Source organism: Oncorhynchus gorbuscha, linkage group LG08, assembly GCF_021184085.1.
Source record: "Oncorhynchus gorbuscha isolate QuinsamMale2020 ecotype Even-year linkage group LG08, OgorEven_v1.0, whole genome shotgun sequence".
Classification (NCBI taxonomy): domain Eukaryota; kingdom Metazoa; phylum Chordata; class Actinopteri; order Salmoniformes; family Salmonidae; genus Oncorhynchus; species Oncorhynchus gorbuscha.
In genome coordinates this window covers 16,008,940-16,029,869 of record NC_060180.1, presented here as the reverse complement: position 1 = coordinate 16,029,869, position 20,930 = coordinate 16,008,940, and the positions used below count along the sequence as shown (strand labels likewise).

General features: G+C 41.1%; 1 protein-coding gene across 2 annotated transcripts in view; it reads right to left on the bottom strand.

Annotated features, from left to right (window-relative positions):
• Window positions 1-20,930, bottom strand: part of LOC124041256 (cGMP-dependent protein kinase 1-like) — a 143,576-nt gene that overhangs the window by 81,261 nt on the left and 41,385 nt on the right. The window lies entirely within an intron of this gene.

The window sequence follows — 20,930 nt, the reverse complement described above, 5'->3', positions numbered from 1 at the left end:
AGAATAGAATAGTGAGTCACATTCTGGAAGTTGAACTTTCAGAAGCTCTAGTCACAAACACCTGTCAGAGTTTGTGATAATACAAGGATGACAGACATGCGTATGTGATGTACACATCTCACCACCTCCAAAAAACAGAATTTTCACTTTGCAAAACAATTACATTTATTTATTTTTTAAACGTACAACTTCTTTACTGCTCAGCAAGAACATGAGGTATGGACATAGGTGCGTGTTTGTGTGTGTGTGTGCATGTGTACAACTGCTAAAACTCTGTGTTCCACTTAACTCTTTGCACTGCCCTCCTTCAAAGCTCACTTTGTGTTACGACCTTTGTGTAAACTCATCCTCTTTCGCTAAGCAGACAGAGAGACAGCTGGAGAAGAGGATAAACCAGAATGCTCCACCATAAAAAACACATTACCTCTTATATGTTTAGTTACCTATTTGGGGACTTTAAGCGGTTCTGGACTGGTTCCAACTAACATTTTGGTGTACAAAGTGCTCTGTGAATGCTCTCCACTACCACTCAGCAGAGTTGAATTGAAGTGTCAGGTTTCAGACCCCACATTTGCATAGGGAGTGACGTGTCATATATTCTGGCCTATCCAGTCAAAGAATCAATTTGCTCTTCCTCTGAGTGATGGAGCTCAGTCTGGATGACAGTATATTATGCAAGGCGACAGTTGAGCGAATCCAAAAGTTGAGGGTTCATCTCGCTGTGATATGCTCTCAACATGAAAAACATGGTGCCTGAGCAAAGCTCAGTGGATGTTTAGGAGAAAATACTCTGTCGTCAGTTATATGAAATGGTGGCAATGTTGTACCGTCACTAAGTATGATAATATTTATTTGACAGTTATAAGAGAGGTAAAATCTTATAGTCAATTCAATTTTATAATTTAAAAAAATAATTGCAGTCAATTCAAGCCCTATTGCCCCACTTTTGTTGAATAGGAAAAAAAATGTTATTTGTTCAATATTTGTACAATGTAATTGAGCTTGTGTCCTCAAAAGTGAGTACACCTCAGCAATGTGTAAATATTTTTACAAGAAAGGTGAGTTCCAGACCTTTCTAAAACTAACAAATTATTGTTTATGGCCATCTCATGAAAATAATTACGCTTCGCTATGTCTATTTAGGCAGAAATCAACATTTTCCCGAATATTAAACACTGCAATGGTTCACCCCGCGCTATCATTGCATTCTAATCAAACCGAAGGCTAGCCAACAAACCACCATGGCTCAGTCTGTAAGGACAGATGCTGGGAGACAAGAAGCAAGTACAGGGAGTGAACACATAATAAATAACCGACATAAAACAAATAAGGACAGCGTCTGGACAGGGGAATCATAACGACAATAAGGCTGACACGGGGAACAAACTGAGGAACAGACAGATATAGAGGGGACAATCAACAAAGTTAAGGAGTCCAGGTGAGTCCAATATTGCGGTGATGCACGTAATGGTGATGATAGGTGTAGATAATGATAATGCACCCTTGAGCGCCAGGGAGGGGGAACAGGCATGACAGTACCCTGCCCCCCCTCTAGGGGTGCACGCGACGTCCCACCTGGGTGAGCCTGACAGGCCGGCCAAGACATGGGAGTCGGATGAGCCAGCTGAGGTGTGGAAGCCCGACAAGCCGGCTGAGACGTGGGAGCCTGACGAGCCGGCTGAGGCGTAAAAGCCTGATGAACCGGCTGAAGCGTGGGAGCCTGGCAAACTGGCTAAGGCATGAAGTGGGGTGGAAGCCAGACGAGCCAACCCGAGGAACCCCTGGTTTCTTCGGCAGCGGCCGAGGTCCCGACTTCACCAACCAAAACAAAAAACTTGCTTTGTCTGCATTCTGCAAGGTCAGGCGCTGGGAGATGAGAAGCAAGTACAGGGAGTGAACATAAAGTAAATAACTGACATAAAACAAACACGGACAGTGTCTGGACAAGGGTAAAAATTACGACAATAATGAGGAACAGACAGATAAAGAGGGGGCAATCAAGAAAGTGAAGGAGTCCAGGTGAGTCCAATATTGCCTTGATGCACGTAATGATGGTGACAGGTGTGCGTAATGATGGGCAGCCTGGTGCCCTTGAATGCCAGGGAGGGGGAGTGGGAACAGGCGTGACAATCTGTTGAAAACGCATAATATTCTAATGTCACTCCTGCACGCAACACTGCCTTTGTCCACAGTATATAAAACTCCCATTTAACCCCTTAGTGATTCTGATCGAACATATCAAACTTCCATTAACTCCTAAACACAGAGTTGCTACTTCTATACATAGGCTATGTAGTTGGCTATAAGAAGGACACATAGGTAGTTAAAACAATAATCTGAACTGCTGGAAATTTGTTTTTTGCAGTCTATGGACCATGAAGGTCAAAATATTTATTATTATGCAGCGATGTGAGAAGACACTTGGACACCTGAACTTATAGGCTATATCCAGTGGATATAAAATGTCCACGTAAATTGGTACCCTAGCCTAGATGATAACATTCAATGCAGACAGGTGACAGGTGAATCCAATTCAATATTCTATGGTAATAGAAGCAGTCAGTCAGTTCAAACAGGGAGTATGTTTTGGGTGAGTTCATCTGATGACACAATGTATGATTACTGTGCGTTTTAGGCAAATAATGCATGCACTAGAACAGTGGTTCGCAAACTCGAGCGTGCATGGGTCAGCATTTCTATTATTATGTTTTAAAGGAACTCAGTCGGGCTTTAAACTTACTCTTGAACATTGTAATAGTAGAATGCACAAGGTGCAATTTTGAAATCGGGTAGTGCAGCATCAGTTCCTCTTGTCATGTTAGTCTTTGCATACCTTAATAAAGAGCTATTGATAACTTGTCAGAAATGTCCAGATCAACTAGCCCATGTCAAGCACTATTTTTTATAGTTTTTTTAGCCCATAGATATTGTTGTATTTTGTTTCACTCAAATATCACATGAATACACATCAGCCATGGAAAAAATGTATAGAATTGCAAGAACATAAGCTTTAAAACTACAACATTTTCTTTGCACCCCATGACAAAATGTGTAGAATTATTTTTAAACCTGCAAAAATTACCTCCACCAACAAGAGGGTTGAGAACACTTTGTCTCATGAGCAGTGCTTGTGCCCATAGAAACAGATATGGCATGTGTGTGCTGGGGGTGGCGCGGGATGTTCCACAATGATGGAAGGGTGGCGGAGAGTGAAAAGGTTTGGGAACCACACTCTAGAATACTCTTCAAGAATTCAACAATGAAATAATACCCGGGGGGTATTTAGTAATAAGGCATGAGAACTTGGTGATTATCATGTAAAAATTATTGAGTAATATAATGAATACTCAGGGAGAAAAAGGTGTAGATTCACGCTCAGAGCACGGCAGGTGTTTATTTCGCCTTCACAGAAGGCAGGAATCGTTATCACAGGCAGGCAATGGTCATACACAGGTATGCAAACAGGCAGGTGGAAGGTGAACCTTACAAGTACAAGTTCTTAGGCCTAAGGGAAGGTCTGTTATTAGGTCAGGGTTCGAGGGCCTTAATGTTTTTATAAAACGGTTGCCAACATACTTATAAAAATATTCATGACATTTCTTCAGTAAAAAGCATTATTTTAATGAGTACATTTGTTTTTGCATTCTGAAGTTGCTGGTCAAGCAGGCTGGTTGTTAGTTATTTTCTAGCCTCTTCATAAACAGGTTTCCCTAAAACAGGAAGCCTGGAGAAGTTCCATGGCAGAAATCAGCTAAAGAGGGGTGGTAACCCGGTGTAAATCAGTGACGCCTCGTAACACGTCTCACCAATCAAATGCCTTGCTTGGGCGGAGCTCCAAAGGTGCTCACCAGATTAGTGCTACAGGATCAACAGTGCAAATAATTTCAACAAAACAAGCACTGGTGACAATTTGTATTTTAATGTTTACAGCACGCTGGTTTTCACAGCATTTCTATGTTATTTCGAGGTGAGCTAAAGCTGCAGCATGAGGGGAGAAATGGTCTACAATGCTGGCCATATCAATATTTTTGTTTAGATGTTTCTGAAGTGATATTTGTCTGAAAAGGCGACCATGAGGGACAAGAAGTAGCTAGCCACAATAGGGTTTGCTTTGGGAAAAACCAGCTAACCTAGGTGTAACTAATCATACCGTGTCTACTGGTATCATTTTAAATTGAGCTATTCTCTGCTTCAGATGACAGATGCCCATACGGCCAGCAATGCCATCAAACTGTAGGCCAATGGCTGCATGGACGATGTATCCTATATGATAAACTGGAAAATCGATTCACATAGCATATACTGTGAGAGAGTGACAATCAAATAAAACAGATTGGAGAACTTACAACTAGACAAAAGGAAGAATTTGAGAATACAACACAGAAACACATACACATGGAATACATAACTGCACTTTATTACATGATTGTGTTGTGTGATTAATCAACATCCACACTAGTTCATTTTGAATAATAGTTTAAATACTTCATTTCAAAGAAGCAACACTTCATCACTTCAAAATGTACAAATAAGCTAACTTGTATGTAAAGATTATGTCACACCCTGATGTGTTTCACCTGTCATTGTGATTGTCCCACCCCCTCCAGGTGTCGCCCATCTCCCCCATTATACCCTGTGTATTTATACCTGTGTTCTCTGTTTGTCTGTTGCCAGTTTGACTTGTTTGTCAATTCAACCAGCATTTTTGTCTCAGCTCCTGCTTCTCCCCAGTCTCTCTTTTTCACACCCTCCTGGTTTTGACCCTTGCCTGCCCCTGACCCTGAGCCTGCCTGCCGTCCTGTACCTTTGCAGCACCTCTGGATATTGACCCCTGCCTGCCTTGATCTGTAATTTGCCTGCCCTCCTGCTGTAATAAACATTGTTACTTCGACACAGTCTGCATCTGGGTCTTACCTTCAAACCTGATAGATTAGACATCTTAGTGTAAACAGCAATATATAATTGAGTAGTAACAAGTAGACTATTATTACTAAAGCATAATTTTAGGTGAACAAATAAACTCCATAACAGCGGTGGCCAACCTTGCTCCACAGATCTCTGATCTACTGGGTGAGCAGACTTCAGGTGTGTTATTGCTGGGCTGAAACAGAACCATGCACACCCAGAAGACCTCGAGCAGGGTTGGCCTGCTGCAATTGTAATAGGTTGATACATTGTGTTTGATGTTTAATGTTTAAATGTATTTTTGTATATAATATGTGCTAACATAGGTAGGCCTACACATATAACCCATGGTCTAGGATATACCCTTAGTCTCTTGGGACATTCATTGAGACCTCTCTCTTCAGCTGAAAACAGGCTTTCACAGCTTTCCATATCTGAGGACAGAAAGCATCACAAAGAAGCAGGCTTCATTATACTCAGACAGCACTGAATATAACAGTGCCTTCAGAAAGTATTCATACCCCGTGACGTATTCCACATTTTGTTGTGTTACAGCCTGAATTCAAAATAAATAAAATATTTTTTCTCACCCATCTACACACAATACCCTATAATGAAAAACTGAAAACATGTTTTTAAAAATGATAGCAAATTTATTGACAAATAAATATAAAAATATAACATTTACATAAAGCATTCCCACCCCTGAGTCAATACTTCGTAGAAGCACCTTTGGAGCAAAAGAACATTCAATGTTGTCTTGGTAAGCAACTCCAGTGTAGATTTGGCCTTGTGTTTTAGTTTATAGTCCTGCTGGAAGGCGAATTAGTCTCCCAGTGCCTCTCAGATTTTGCCTGTGCTCATAGCTATATTCTGTTTCTTTTTATCCTAAAAAAACTCCCTAGTCCTTGGCGATGTCAAGCTTACCTATAACATGATGCAGGCACCACCATGCTTGAAAATATGAAGAGTGGTACTCAGTGATGTGTTGTGTTTGCCCCAAACCTATGGCTTTGTATTCAGAATAAAAAGTTCATTTCTTTTGCACATTTTTTGCGGTACTACATAATGATCGGACCCGTTTTAAAATGTTTTGCCTAAAATGACATACCCAAATCTAACTGCCTGTAGCTCAAGACCTGAAGTAAGGATATGCATATTCTGTGCAGAGACACAGCAGGGGTTCAAACTGTAGAATCCAGTTCCTACATTTGAATATAAAAATGTATTTTCTCAAAAAAAACTATGCTACATTTTATCTCTGAGACCCTCAGGATGAAAAATCAGAGAAAGATGACTAAATGTCAGTACATTACTTACCTTCAGAGGTGAATGTATCAAACCAGTGTCACGCCTTGGTCATTGTATCTTGTGTTTTTGTTATATGTTTGGGTAGGCCAGGGTGTGACATGGGTTTATATGTTGTATTTTCGTATTGGGGTTTGTATTAATTAGGAGTGTGTATTAGTAGGGGTGTGTCTAGTTAGGCTTGGCTGCCTGAGGCGATTCCTAATTGGAGTCAGCTGATTCTCGTTGTCTCAGATTGGGAACCGTATTTAGGCAGCCTGAGTGCGCGTTGTATTTCGTGGGCGATTGTACCTGTCTTAGTGTTAGTCACCAGATAGGCTGTATTAGTTTCATTCGTTTGTTGTTTTCTTCCGTTATTTCATGTACCGTATTAGCTTCATTAAAAGTCATGAGTAACCTACACGCTGCATTTCGGTCTGACTCTCTACAAACAACAGACGAAGATCATTACAACCAGTTGCCGTAATACAAGTATTTTGTTGTTGTGCACTCTCCTCAAACAATAGCATGATATTTGTGGGGGTTGGCAGAAAGCCTAGAGGTTAGAGCGTTGGGCCAGTAACTGAAAGGTTGCTGGATCGAATCCCCGAGCTGTCAAGGTAGAAAAAAAATCTGTTGTTCTGCCCATGAGCAAGGCAATTAACCAACCTTTCCCCGGGCCCCGTGGATGTCAATTAAGGCACATCTCTGATTCAGAGGGGTTGGGTTAAATGCAGAAGACACATTTCAGTTGAATACATTCATTTGGACGACTGACTAGGTTTTTCCCTTTTCACTGTAATAGCTACTGTAAATTCAACAGTGCAGTTCGATGAACAATAATTTAAGCTTTCTGCCCAGATAAGACATGTATATGTCCTGGGAAATTCTCTTGTTCGTGCTAGTCACATTAGCGCACGTTAGCTCAACCGTCCCGTGGGGTGGGGACCGATCCCGTAGAGGTTAAGTGACTTGTTGCAAATAGGATGCATGCTTTGGAATATTTTGTATTCTGTACAGGCTTCCTTCCTTTACACTCTGTCACATTAGGTTAGTATTGTGGAGTAACTACAATGTTGTTGATCCATCCTCAGTTTTCTCATATCACAACCAATAAACTCTGTAACTGTTTTAAAATCACCATTGGCCTCATTGTGTCACTGAGCAGTTTCTTTCCTCTCCGGCAACTGAGGAAGGACACCTGTATCTTTGTAGTCACTGGGTGTATTGATACACCATCCAAAGCCTAATGAAAAACTACCAATCAATGCCCTCCTTTGCAAGGCATTGGAAAAACCTTCCTAGTCTTTGTGGTTGCATCTGTGCTTGATATTCACTATTTATCGATGGACCTTACAGATAATTGTATTGTATGTGTGGGGTACAGATATGGGGTAGTTAAAAAATGTAACAATCCTGTGAACCACTATTATTGAACACAGAATGAGTCCATGCAACTTATTATGAGATTTATTAAGCACATTTTTACTCACATTTCATTTGGATTCATTTTGGTTCTACAAACAAAATACCACTGGGACATTATATGATATTGTGTGTTGATCAGTGATCAGTAAATTTAAATTCAGGTTGTAACACAACAAAACGTGGTACATGTGCAGGGGTTTGAATATTTTCTCAAGGCACTTTTTATTGCTATCATCTCTCTGCCCTCATAGTTTCCCCTCTATGGACTGGAGAATCTTTTTATAATGTCACAAAATCACCTTCCCTATCCAATACAGTAACCTACACTCTCCCTTTACTGACAGCTGAAGCTGCAATTTCACCCATGTCCATGGCTGCTGTTTACAAATACATTTGGAAACTGTGTTTTTAATTGACAATGATTTCATCAACATACGTAGCTAACGTTAGCTAATAGGAATTTAGATAGCTGATGACACTTAATTAACTTAGCTTAAAGTTAGTGTAAAGTTAGCTAGATAGCTAGCAGCTAAGTTAACTTAACCTACAAAGTGGCCTACTGTAGCCAGCTTTAAAATCTTGCCAGTGTACTGTTCAAACCCTTTTTGCAATACAAAATTCTTCAGACCTCCAAGGGAGGCATGACAACGATGTGATTTGGAAGGTATGGTGAGACTAGTTTTTTTCTCATGTTTTGACCAAGTCATTAATTCTAATCATTCTATTCATTTGATGTTGCTATGCTAAACACATACTTGGTGTGTAGCTAGCTAGCAGAAACCCAATGATGATGATAGACAAGAACTTCAATAAATAATGATTTAATAAATATCCAATAGGCCTACATAGGCGAAAATGAGCTGGTTAATGAATTCATGGAATTCTGAGTGTTTCCGTTTTCCATTGTGAATTATTAGTTTCACGTTCACTCTTGGACTAGATAGCCTACTGGCACATGAATGGTCGCATTTGTAAAATGATACATTGTTGCACAGGTATTATAGGCAGTCAGTTAGGTTTATACAATCCCCAACTGTTGTAAATCAAATAGTAGCATGGTAAAAAAAAATAATGTGCAGGAGCTTTTATCCCCAAGGGAGATGAGGTTTATGAATTTCCTGCCTGGGCTGCTGTACAGTGGAATTATGACATTAACACATCATGGTATTTTGTGGCATATCATCCAGAATCCAGAAAAAAAGGTTTTATAAATGGTCACAAGGGCTACGATGCCTGAGCCTATTATCCGTTTTATAATAGAGAAAAAGGCTGCAGGTAAGACTCGTGTTTTGCAAAACATTATGAACAACTGCTCTTTTTATGACATAGACTGACCCTTACTGATGTCACCTGTTAAATCCATGTCAATTAGTGTAGATGAAGGGGAGGAGACAGGTTGAAGAAGGATCTTTAAGCCTTGACACAATTGTGGCAAGTGGATTGTGCACGTGCGTCATTCAGAGGGTGATTCGGCAAGACAAAATGGGTATGGTAGTAGGTGCCAGATGCACCTGTTTGTGTCAAGAACTGCAACACTGCTGGGTTTTTCTTGCTCAACAGTTTCCCGTGTATATCAAGAATGGTCCACCACCCAAAGAACATCCAGTAAACTTGACACAACTGGAAGCATTGAAGTGAAAATGGGCCAGAATCCCTGTGGAACGCTTTCGCCACCTTGTACAGTCATTGCCCCGAATAATTGAGGCCATTCTGTGGCAAAGGTGGGTGCAACTTAATTTTAGGAAGGTGTTCCTAATGTTTTGTGCACTCAGTGTATATAGACATGCAGGCATTATACATTTGTATCTTATAGTACTTTACCATTTACTGAATGGTTAATTCTTCCCGACCAAGATGGTCCAGCAGCTTATTGTTGATCCAGTGTAATTTGTTGGGATTGTTCAAGCAGAACTACATGCATGAATACATGCTGATATAATTAACTAAAATCCACAAAAGTTGTTTGTTCAGTGAAATTCCATAGCTCAGACAGATCGTGCTCACACACACACACACACACACACACACACACACACACACACACACACACACACACACACACACACACACACACACACACACACACACACACACACACACACACACACACACACACACACACACACACACACACACACACACACACACACACACACACACACACACACACACACAGCCTATTCTTTCATCATTACATTCATTTGGACATTTGTTTTGAGGATCTGTTAAGAGGACGTGGTGTTGAGACACTGAGGTCATCTAGATCACCACGTCCATGCAAACCCAACGGCAGTGCTATTCAAATCCCATTCAAATAGAACTGCGCTGTGATGACCCCGTTCACTGCCTATGAGGACCATACTGTAGAACAACTGAACATCAGTATGTCCATTCACCACCCCAGTCACTGAATTACAGGTTGCGCTAGAGGGCCAATAAAATACTTGATATCTGAAGTGAAAATGCAAAGTACCATAAAACACTTATCTACAGTGCTAGCTAAATGTAATCAAGCTTTGTACTCGTATTTTATTGGGGCACATCCCGTTCTCTTGCTTGCCTATTGTACATACCCTCATTAATGTGGGTTCACATTTTAATGTGAGTGATAAGGGGGACTTCAGGGCTCCGTTGAAGGCAGAGGAAACACTGGCTGCATTCCAAACCAGAAGCCTGCTGCTTTTCCTTTGCCCTTGATGACCGGGGTAAGAGATTTGGCCTCTGCTCCACCCTGCCTACTCCTAAACGGTAAACGACACAGGTCTATTATATCCATATATCCACCCTCGTCATCACAAGTCCGTTTGGATGAGTAATACAAATGGTTTAGTGCAAAGGGGAATGCTTAGTATACCTTGGGAAAGAGGAGACACTTGAGACAGTAACGTTTAAAATGGTTTGTAGCAAGGCCATTGTCTGGGCGCCATTCAGTGAAATTTCATGCAATGCTTATTTATTACTATACGTAAACCTAATTTGGAAAAGCGTCAGTTCATTTCCTGCATGCTATTAGGTAATGAGTTTGAAGGAGTTTGAAGGGTCATCCATGGGGTACAGTGCAATTATTTCTTTATGACAGATTTTTTTTCTCACAACACAACATCATGGACAGGAAATGGGGGAGGATTTGTCCCATAGAGGATAACACATAGCCACAGTTGACAGTCCCACTTCTATGCTCGGGGTAGAAGGTCCCCCAAGCCACAGATCTAGGATCAGATTACCCTTCCTCCAATGTGTAACCTTAAAATAATAACATCTACACACATCTAAGATCAGTTTATCAAATATAATTAGATTGAATATGAAATGTACATTTAGCAGATACTCTTATCCAGATTGAGTTAGAGGAGCAATTAGGATTAAGTGCCTTAATCATGGGCACATTGACATATTTTGATCTGGTCAGCTCAGGGATTCGAAACCCCCTTTGGGTTACTGGCCCAATGTTCTTAACTGCTAAGCTACTTAATATGAAGAGATTTGAAACTATAGTCAAAGATAATTGAGCAGAAGATTGTTTCTGATTGTATGGGCCGAACTCTAATTAAGTTTAGTCATTACAGACCCTGGTGAATGATTAGCCAACTTGGATAATGTTTTATAAATTCCTCCTGATCATATCTGTAACGTCAACAATGAACCATGTTATTTTTCCATTACACTTCAGACAAAAAGTGCCATATAGAACCTAAAAGGATTCTTTGGCTGTCCCCGTAGGAGAACCCTTTGAAGAACCATTTTTGGTTCCAGGTAGAATCCTTTTGGTTCCAGGTAGAACCCATTTGGGTTCTATGTCGAACCGTTTCCACAGAGGGTTATTTTTAGCACGCTATGACATTAGTGGTTAGTGCCGCATATTATTGTGACATTTAAAGTACATTAATGGACCGACTTCATTTTCTTCCTGGCCCGGCGAATCAGAGCGCAGACATCGCTGAGGCTCATTTACCAAGGGGATTCAATTCCTCTGTCTATTTCAACATAGTGCCGGACGCACACACACAAACTCACACACACTGTTGGCATACTGAAGGGATGACAGGGTGACATTACATGCCGTGTTAACACATGCAACAAGCTGGCCTATTCTAGCAAACATAAAAGATTTGACATGATAATTTCACAATTGTCAAATGACATGGGCATACAAAGGAACACAGCAGAGGGTGTATTTTATTTTACGCCTCAGGGCAGCCTAGACTTCATGCTTTTTGGGGCAGCTTCAGCACAAGGAGACTAAAAAACTGCCTTTTACCTATCTTTACCTTGCTTGTTATCTCAAAAAAAGGGCTTGATTTAAGTGGCAAACCTGACTAATGGGCTATACTATTTTGAACATTCTGAAACCCTATTCAAATATGTTCTTCCAAGTACCTTGCCCTAACATCCAGAGCACGGGAAATGCAATTACGAAAATACCATACAACAAAGGTCAGTGCTTCAAAGCTGGATATTTTCACATGGCGGTAATGACTGCTGCTCTCCATACAGCCATGATGTTTTGCAGCTTCCAACAAAGCCAAAAAAGGTCTTAATGCATGCTGAACCTGAGCAAAAAAAGAGAGAGTAAGCCAGCCAGAGCTCCATCAGTCTTTTCCCTAGACTAGAACATAGGCCTACCTCACACACTCTACCTAGGCAAACAAGCACAGATATAGACCCCCATACACGCACACACACACAGGCCACAGTCACCAGTCACCAGTCCCCAGTCCCACTCGTACATTGGGGGTAGAAGGTCTCCCAAACCACAGCTCAAGGATCAGATTACCTTGCCTCCAATGTGTAACCTTAACATTCTGGGTGTGAAAAACTAGCTGACCCTATATATATATATGCCATTTAGCAGACGCTTTTATCCAAAGCGACTTACAGTCATGTGTGCATACATTCTACATATGGGTGGTCCCAGGGATCGAACCCACTACCCTGGCGTTACAAGCGCCATGCTCTACCAACTGAGCTACAGAAGGACCAGGAGAAGACATGGCCTCTAAAGATTATAGTTAGGAGAAGGATTAAGTCGCCCCTGGACACTGACCTTATTTCTGTATTTTGACCCTTATAGTTAAGGTTAGGATTGGGGGAGGGTAATCCTAGATCTGTGCCTAAAGCAAACTTCAACACTGGGAGGTTATAGAAACTCATGACCCACTTTTCAAAGAGGAGTTCAAGAAGCTTGAGGTTGGCACACATATACACACATGCAAACTTTACGAAGTGTAAATGTATCACCTTATTATTGAGGAGCTCTCAACAGCAGGTTTATACGGAGTGAGAGTTAAAGACTCAGGGATCTCGCACAAATGACTCATTAAGTCTCCCTCTAAAGCATATTCATCTAACCCCCGGACTGGGAATATGAATCAATATAGCCAGCTGGGATAAATACTAAACATAGAGAAAAAGAAAGACGGGGGCTGACAGAAAGAAAAGACAGGAAGTGGATTGAAAGGGAAAAGTGGGACAGATAGATACAGACAGATATGAATAATAAGGACAAGGAAACACTAGGGTAAAAAGGGAGGAGGTCAGAGAGTGACAAAGAGAAGTTGGGAATGATAGGTGAAACGAGACCAGACAGTTCTCATTGGGTAGATGAAGGACGGAGGAAGACAGGAGGACAGAGAGAGGGGAAACAGGATTAGAGAGAGAGAGGGGGGGGGTTACTCTCTGTGTTGCTATTCTCAGTCTGTTTGGTCATGTGTGTGTGTTCATTCCAGCAAGCAAATCAATAATAGCACATTGAATGGAACATATAAAGTTTCTATAACCTGTCCTTTATCTTACCATGAACTCTTTCTTTCTCTGCAAAAAGCTTATTTTCTTTATCACACTATTTCTGAAATTACATTCATTTTTTTCTACAGAGCACAGATGTCATGCATATTTTACAAACTGCAAATTAACTTTTTCATTCATATATATAAAGGAGAAAAGTGTATTAGAGAGAAAAAATAATATATTTTTCGTACCTCCTGATTAAATCAGCAATCCAATCTCAAGGAGAGGACACACACACACACACACACACACACACACACACACACACACACACACACACACACACACACACACACACACACACACACACACACACACACACACACACACACACACACACACACACACACACACACACACACACACACACACACACACACACTTCAGAAAGAATTCACACTCCTGGACTTATTCCACATTTTGTTGTGTTCCAGCCTGAATTAAAATCGATTAAATTGAGATGTCTCACTGATCTACACACAATACCCAATCATTTAAAGTGGAATTATGTTTTCGAGATGTTCATAGATTTATAAAAATTGAAAAGCTGAAATGTCTTGAGTCAATAAGTATTCAACCCTTTTGTTATGACAAACCTAAATACGTTCAGGAATAAAAATGTTCTTAACAAGTCACATAATAAATTGCATGGACTCACTCTGTGTGCAATAACAGTGTTAAGCATGATTTTTGAATGACTACCTCATATCTGTACCCCACATATACAATTATCTGTAAGGCCCCTCAGTCGAGCAGTGAATTCCAACCACAGATTCAACCACAAAGACCAGGGAGATTGTCCATCTGCGTCACTCCAATCAAATACCATTGAGAGCATATGTCACTGACAGAAAAACTTGAATTGTTACATATCATTGTGTTGTTGTCCTCCGGTGGCTAGCTAGTTAGCTAAAATTGTCCCTTTCCTAAATTAGCCATGGATGGAGATAGGGGTTTTACTTAATTCTCCGTGTTGGCCACTGATTATAATGGCGATTCTGATCCAAGGGGGGGGGGGGGCTTTACTTGGCTTTACTTTACTCTTGCGACTCCTTGTGGCGGGCCGGGTGCCTGCAGGCTGACCACGGTCGTCAGTTGAACAGTGTTTCTTCCGACACATTGGTGCAGCTGGTTTCTGGGTTAAGCGAGCAGGTATTAAGATGCGTGGCTTGGCGGGTCATGTGTCAGAGGACGCATGATTTGACCTTCGCCTCTCCCGAGACCGTTGGGGAGTTGCAGCGATGAGACATGATTGTAATCACACAAATAAATGGGACAAAAAAACAACGGTGTGGTTGAATTTATTCTGCCATTGTGTCTTCTTATTGTCTCTGCCTTTAGGCCTATATATCATGGTTGCAAAGTATATAAAGTAACAGGTTATAGAACAAACAACGCAATTATCACAACACATGGGGGAGGGTTTGGCTTCCCCAGTGATTTAAATCGCTACTGGGATGGTGTATCAATACACCCAGTCACTATCAAGATACAAGCGCCCTTCCTAACTCACTTGCCGGAGAGGAAAGAAACAGCTCAGTGATTTCATCATGAGGTCAATAGAGATTTTAACCCTTTGACACATACCATCATTCTACAGTGGTCCCTGCAGCGCACGCTCAAACCGGTGGGATTAGACTGCTTATATAGAACGTCCAGCTACGATTGACGCAACAGTCATCATTTGAGCAGGAAGAACAGTTTTTTTTCACAGAACCATTTTGTACAAACAGTCCTTACAACGTTATGTCCTGGATGTAACCAGTTTATTGTTGGATGAAATGATCAGACATTCACAGAAGAAGCATAAGAGCATTACACAATCATTTAAACAGGAAAATGTAGGCTACATTAGTCTTAGTGCTAAGTGAGGAAAGATAAGACATAAGATTGACATAAGATTGACATAACATAAGCAGTCATATTTATCTAACTCTCAGCTGGTGTTCTAATCACACCGGTTTGAGCGTACACTAAAGGGATACCTAGAATGGCGCCGGAGGGAATGGCTGTGCTATTTTAATTTTTTTATTCAGTTTACTTAATTTAATTTAATTTGTACATAATGTTGCTGCTACCATCTCTTATGACCGAAAATAACTTCTGGACATCAGAACAGCGATTACTCACCTCGAACTGGACGAAGATTTTTTCTTTAACGAGTCCGACGCAAAGGATACAGTTGAAGTCGGAAGTTTACATACACTTAGGTTGGAGTCATTAAAACTTGTTTTTCAACCACTCCACAAATTTCCTGTTCACAAACTATATTGTTTTGGCAAGTCGGTTAGGACATCTACTTTGTGCATGACACAAGTAATTTTTCCAACAATTGTTTACAGACAGATTATTTCACTTATAATTCACTGTATCACAATTCCAGTGGGTCAGACATTTACATACACTAAGTTGACTGTGCCTTCAAACAGCTCATACAATTCCAGAAAATGATGTCATGGCTTTAGAAGCTTCTGATAGGCTAATTGACATCATTTGAGTCAATTGGAGGTGTACCTGTGGATGTATTTCAAGGCCTACCTTCAAACTCATTTCCTCTTTGCTTGACATCATGGGAAAATCAAAAGAAAAGACCTCAGAATTGAGTTCTGGTTCATCCTTGGGAGCAGTTTACAAACACCTGAAAGTCCCATGTTGATCTGTACAAATAATAGTACGAAAGTATAAACACCATGGGACCACGCAGTCATCATACCGCTCAGGAAGAAGACACATTCTGTCTCCTGGAGAGGAATATAACTTGGGTCGAAAAGTGCAAATCAATCCCAGAACAACAGACAGAAACCTTGTGAAGATGCTGGAGGAAACGGGTACAAACGTATCTATATCCACAGCCAAACGAGTCCTATACTGACATAAACTGAAAGGTCGCTCAGCAAGGAAGTAGCCACTGCTCCAAAACCACCATATAGAAAATAGACTACAGTTTGCAACTGCACATGGGGCCAGAGATTGTACTTTTTGGAGAAATGTCCTCTGGTCTGATTAAACAAAAATATAACCGTTTGGCCATTATGATCATCGTTATGTTTGGAGGAAAAAGGGGGAGGCTTGCCAGCCGAAAGACACCATCCCAACCGTGAAACACAGGGATGGCAGCAACATGTTGTGGGGGTGCTTTGCTGCAGGAGGGACTTGTGCACTTCACAAAATAGATGTCATCATGAGGGAGGAAAATTATGTGGATATATTGAAGCAATATCTCAAGACATCAGTCAGGACAGTAGTGGAGAAGGTGGAACGTTTTAAGTTCCTCGGCGTACACATCACGGACAAACTAAAATGGTCCACCCACACAGACAGCGTGGTGAAGAAGGCGCAACAGTGCCACTTCAACCTCAGGAGGCTGAAGAAATTAGGCTTGTCATCGAAAACACTCACAAACTTTTACAGATGCACAATCGAGAGCATCCTGCCGGGCTGTAACACCGCCTAGTACGGAAACTGCTCCGCCCACTTTCATAAGGCTCTCCAGAAGTTAGTGAGGTCTGCCCAACACATCACCGTGGGCAAACTACCTGCCCTCCAGGACACCTACACCACCCAATGTCACAGGAAGGCCAAAAAGATCATCAAGAACAACTACCACCCAAGCCACTGCCTGTTCACCCCGCTACCATCCAAAGTCGAGGTCAGTACAGGTGCATCAAAGTTGGGACCGAGGGACTGAAAAACAGCTTCTATCTCAAGGCCATCAGACTGTTAAACAGCCATCACTAGCACTGAGTGGCTGCTGCCAACATACAGCCTCAAATCTCTAGCCACTTTAATAATTAAAAATATTACTGCACAGTCAAAACTATAAGCACAAGCATTTCGCTATACTCGCATTAACATCTGCTAACCATGTGTACAGTAGGGCAAAAAAGTAGTTAGTCAGCCACCAATTGTGCAAGTTCTCCCACTTAAAAAGATGAGAGAGGCCTGTAATTTTCTTCATAGGTACACTTCAACTATGACAGACAAAATGAGAAGAAAAAAATCCAGAAAATCACATTGTAGGATTTTGAATAAATTTATTTGCAAATTATGGTCTCTTGTCAGGAAGTCGAGAATTTAAGCAGCTTTTCGCAGCTTTTTGTTAAAAATCGCGCAACATTTCAGCGCCCTGCTATTCATGCCAGGAATATAGTATATGCATATGATTAGTATGTGTGGATAGAAAACACTCAGACGTTTCTAAAACTGGTTAAATCACGGCTGTGACTATAACAGAATGTGCGTTTCATTGAAAAGTGCATGAAAATCTGATCACTGAAAATGGAAATAAATATCCATCCGCGACTTCAAGGAATTGTTCAAAGTGAACCGAATTAAAGTAGGCCGAGGTTGCAGTGCCTACAGCTTCCACACGTTGTCTAGAGTCTTGTCATTTGATTCGCAATTGATTCTTGGTCTAACCGAATCAAGGGAGCCAATTCCCTCCAGTCTCCGACCGGATGTTTTGGTCGAGCTCTCTCCAAGACATTTTTTCGAGACGACATCTATAGAATTTACATCGCCTCCTGATGAATTTTATTGCTTATTAACGTGTACTAATACCTAAAGTTGCATTACAAAAGTATTTCGAAGTGTTTTGTGAAAGTTTATCGTCGACTTTTTTAATTTAAAAAAATGACGTTACGTTAGAAAAAGCTATTTTTTTCCGTTGTTCACACAGTATTCTTAGATCGAGATCTAGGCTATATATGGACCGATTTAATCGAAAAAAGACCCTAAATGATGTTTATGGGACATCTAGGAGTGCCAAGAAAGAAGCTCGTCAAAGGTAATGAATGTTTTATATTTTAAATCTGCGTTTTGGTTTGCGCCGGGTAACGCAAAATCTGTCGTGTTAGGTGACGTTGCAGTATTTTGAGGGTGCATGGTATCAGATAATAGCTTCTCATGCTTTCGCCGAAAAGCATTTTACAAATCTGACTTGGTGGATAGATTCACAACGAGTGTAGCTTTAATTCAGTATATTGTATGTGCATTTTAATGAAAGTTTGAGTTTTATCAAAAACGATACGTGGCGCACTTGAAATTTCCGCTGATATATGTTCCCAACACGGGACCACTGCCCTAACAAGTTCAATTCTTTTGTCTTATACGGTGTCCTGTGTGAATTTAAGTCTGCTCTAACTCTCTTTTCTCTCTTTTCTCTCTTCTCTTCGAGGACCTGAGTCCTAGAAACATGCCTCAGGACTACCTGGCCTGATGACTCCTTACTGTCCCCAGTCCACCTGGTAGTGCTGCTGCTCCAGTTTCAACTCTTCTGCCTGCAACTATGGAACCCTGACCTGTTCACCGGACGTGCTACCTTGTCCCAGACCTGCTGTTTTTGCCTCTCTCTCTCTCTCCCGCACCTGCTGTCTGTATCTCTGAATGATCAGCTATGAAAAGCCAACTGACATTTACTGCTGAGGTGCTGACCTGTTGCACCCCCTACAACCACTGTGATTATTATTATTTGACCCTGCTGGTCATCTATGAACATTTGAACGTCTTGGCCATGTACTGTTATAATCTCCACCCAGCACAGCCAGAAGAGGACTGGCCACCCCTCAGAATCTGGTTCCCCTCTAGGTTTCTTCCTAGGTTCCTGCCTTTCTAGGGAGTTTTTCCTAGCCACCGTGCTTCTACATCTGCATTGCTTGCTGTTTGGGGTTTTAGGCTGGGTTTCTGTATAGCACTTTGTGATATCGGATGATGTAAAAAGGGCTTTATAAATACATTTGATACATTTTATGGTAGGCTTGATTAACGAGAACAATGAGACAGCCTATAGGGAGGAGGTCAGAGACCTGGCAGTGTGGTGCCAGGACAACAACTTCTCCCTCAACGTGAGCAAGACAAAGGAGATTATCGTGGACTACAGGAAAAGGAGGGCCGAACACGTCCCGATTCACATCGACGGGGCTGTAGTGGGGAGAATTTCAAGTTCCTTGTTATCCATATCACGTCCAAAAACTATCATCGTCCAAAAACACCAAGTAAGTTGTGAAGCGGTGACGACAACACCTTTTCCTCCACAGGAAACTGAAAAGATTTTGCATCGGTTCCCAGATCCTCAAAAAGATATACAGCTGCACCATCAATAACATCCTGACCAGTTGCATCACCGCCTGCTATGGAAACTGCTAGGCATCTGACCGTAAGGCACCTCAGAGGGTACTGCGTACGGCCCAGTACATCACTGGGGCCAAGCTTCCTGCCATCCAGGACCTATATACCTGGCGGTCAGAGGGAAGCCCAAAAATGGTCAAAGACTCCAGTCACCCAAGTCATAGACTGATCTCTCTGCTACCGCACGGCAAGTGGTACCGGAACGCCATGTCTAGGACCAAAAATCCCCTTAACAGCTTCTACCCCGAAGCCATAAGACTGCTGAACAATTAATGAAATGGCCACCTGGACAATTTGCATTGACCCCCCCCAATTGTTTTTACACGGCTACTACCTGCTGTTTATTATCTATGCATAGTCACTTTACCCCTACCTACAGTACGTGTAAAAATTGCGTCGACTAACCTGCACTCCTGCACATTGACTCAGTTCTGGTACCCCCTGTATATAGCCTCGTTATTGTTATTTCATTGTGTTACTTTGTATTATTTTTTACTTTCGTTTACTTTGTAAATATTTTCTTAACTCTCTTGAACTGCATTTTTGGTAAAGGGCTTGTAAAGTAAGCATTTAACGGTAAGTTCTACCTACACCTGTTGTATTCGGCGCAAAAATGAATAATATGAATGAACTAATAGCAATTACTATTTACCATTCATCACATCACGGGTGAGCTCACCATTCATCAAAGTAATTGAGTAAAACACTTTCTAGAAATCTAAAGTCATCAGACGATGGGTAGTTTGTGCAAGCCACCATGTTTGTTTTTTCATATCAACCAAAGATAAGAAGAGGAGACGAGATGAGTTTTTGCAGTATGCATGTTGAAGGGGGTGTGTTGTCTTCCATCATTCACTTCCAGAAGCTCACTCAAAAGACGAGTGAACCATCCCTTCATAATTTTCAATGTTCCATATGTGTTATTTCATAGTTTTGATGTGTTCGCTATTATTCTACAATGTAGAAAATGGTCAAAATAAAGAAAAACCCTTGAATGAGTAGGGGTGTCCAAACCTTTGACTGGTACTGTACAGTTGAAGTCGGAAGTTTACATACACTTAGGTTGGAGTCATTAAAACTCGTTTTTCAACCACTCCACAAATTTCTTGTTAATAAACTATAGTTTCAACCAGTTTATGAAACTGGTTGAGAGAATGCCAAGACTGTGCAAAGCTGTCATCAAGGCAAAGGGTGGCTACTTTGAAGAATCTAAAATATATTTAGATTTGTTTAACACTTTTTGGCTTACTACATAATTCCATATGTGTTATTTCATAGATCTGATGACTTCAATGTTATTATACAATGAAGAAATTAGTAAAAAATACAAATAAACTTTGAATGAGTAGGTGTGTCCAAACTTTTAACTGGTACTGTATGTAAATATGTTTTTTTAT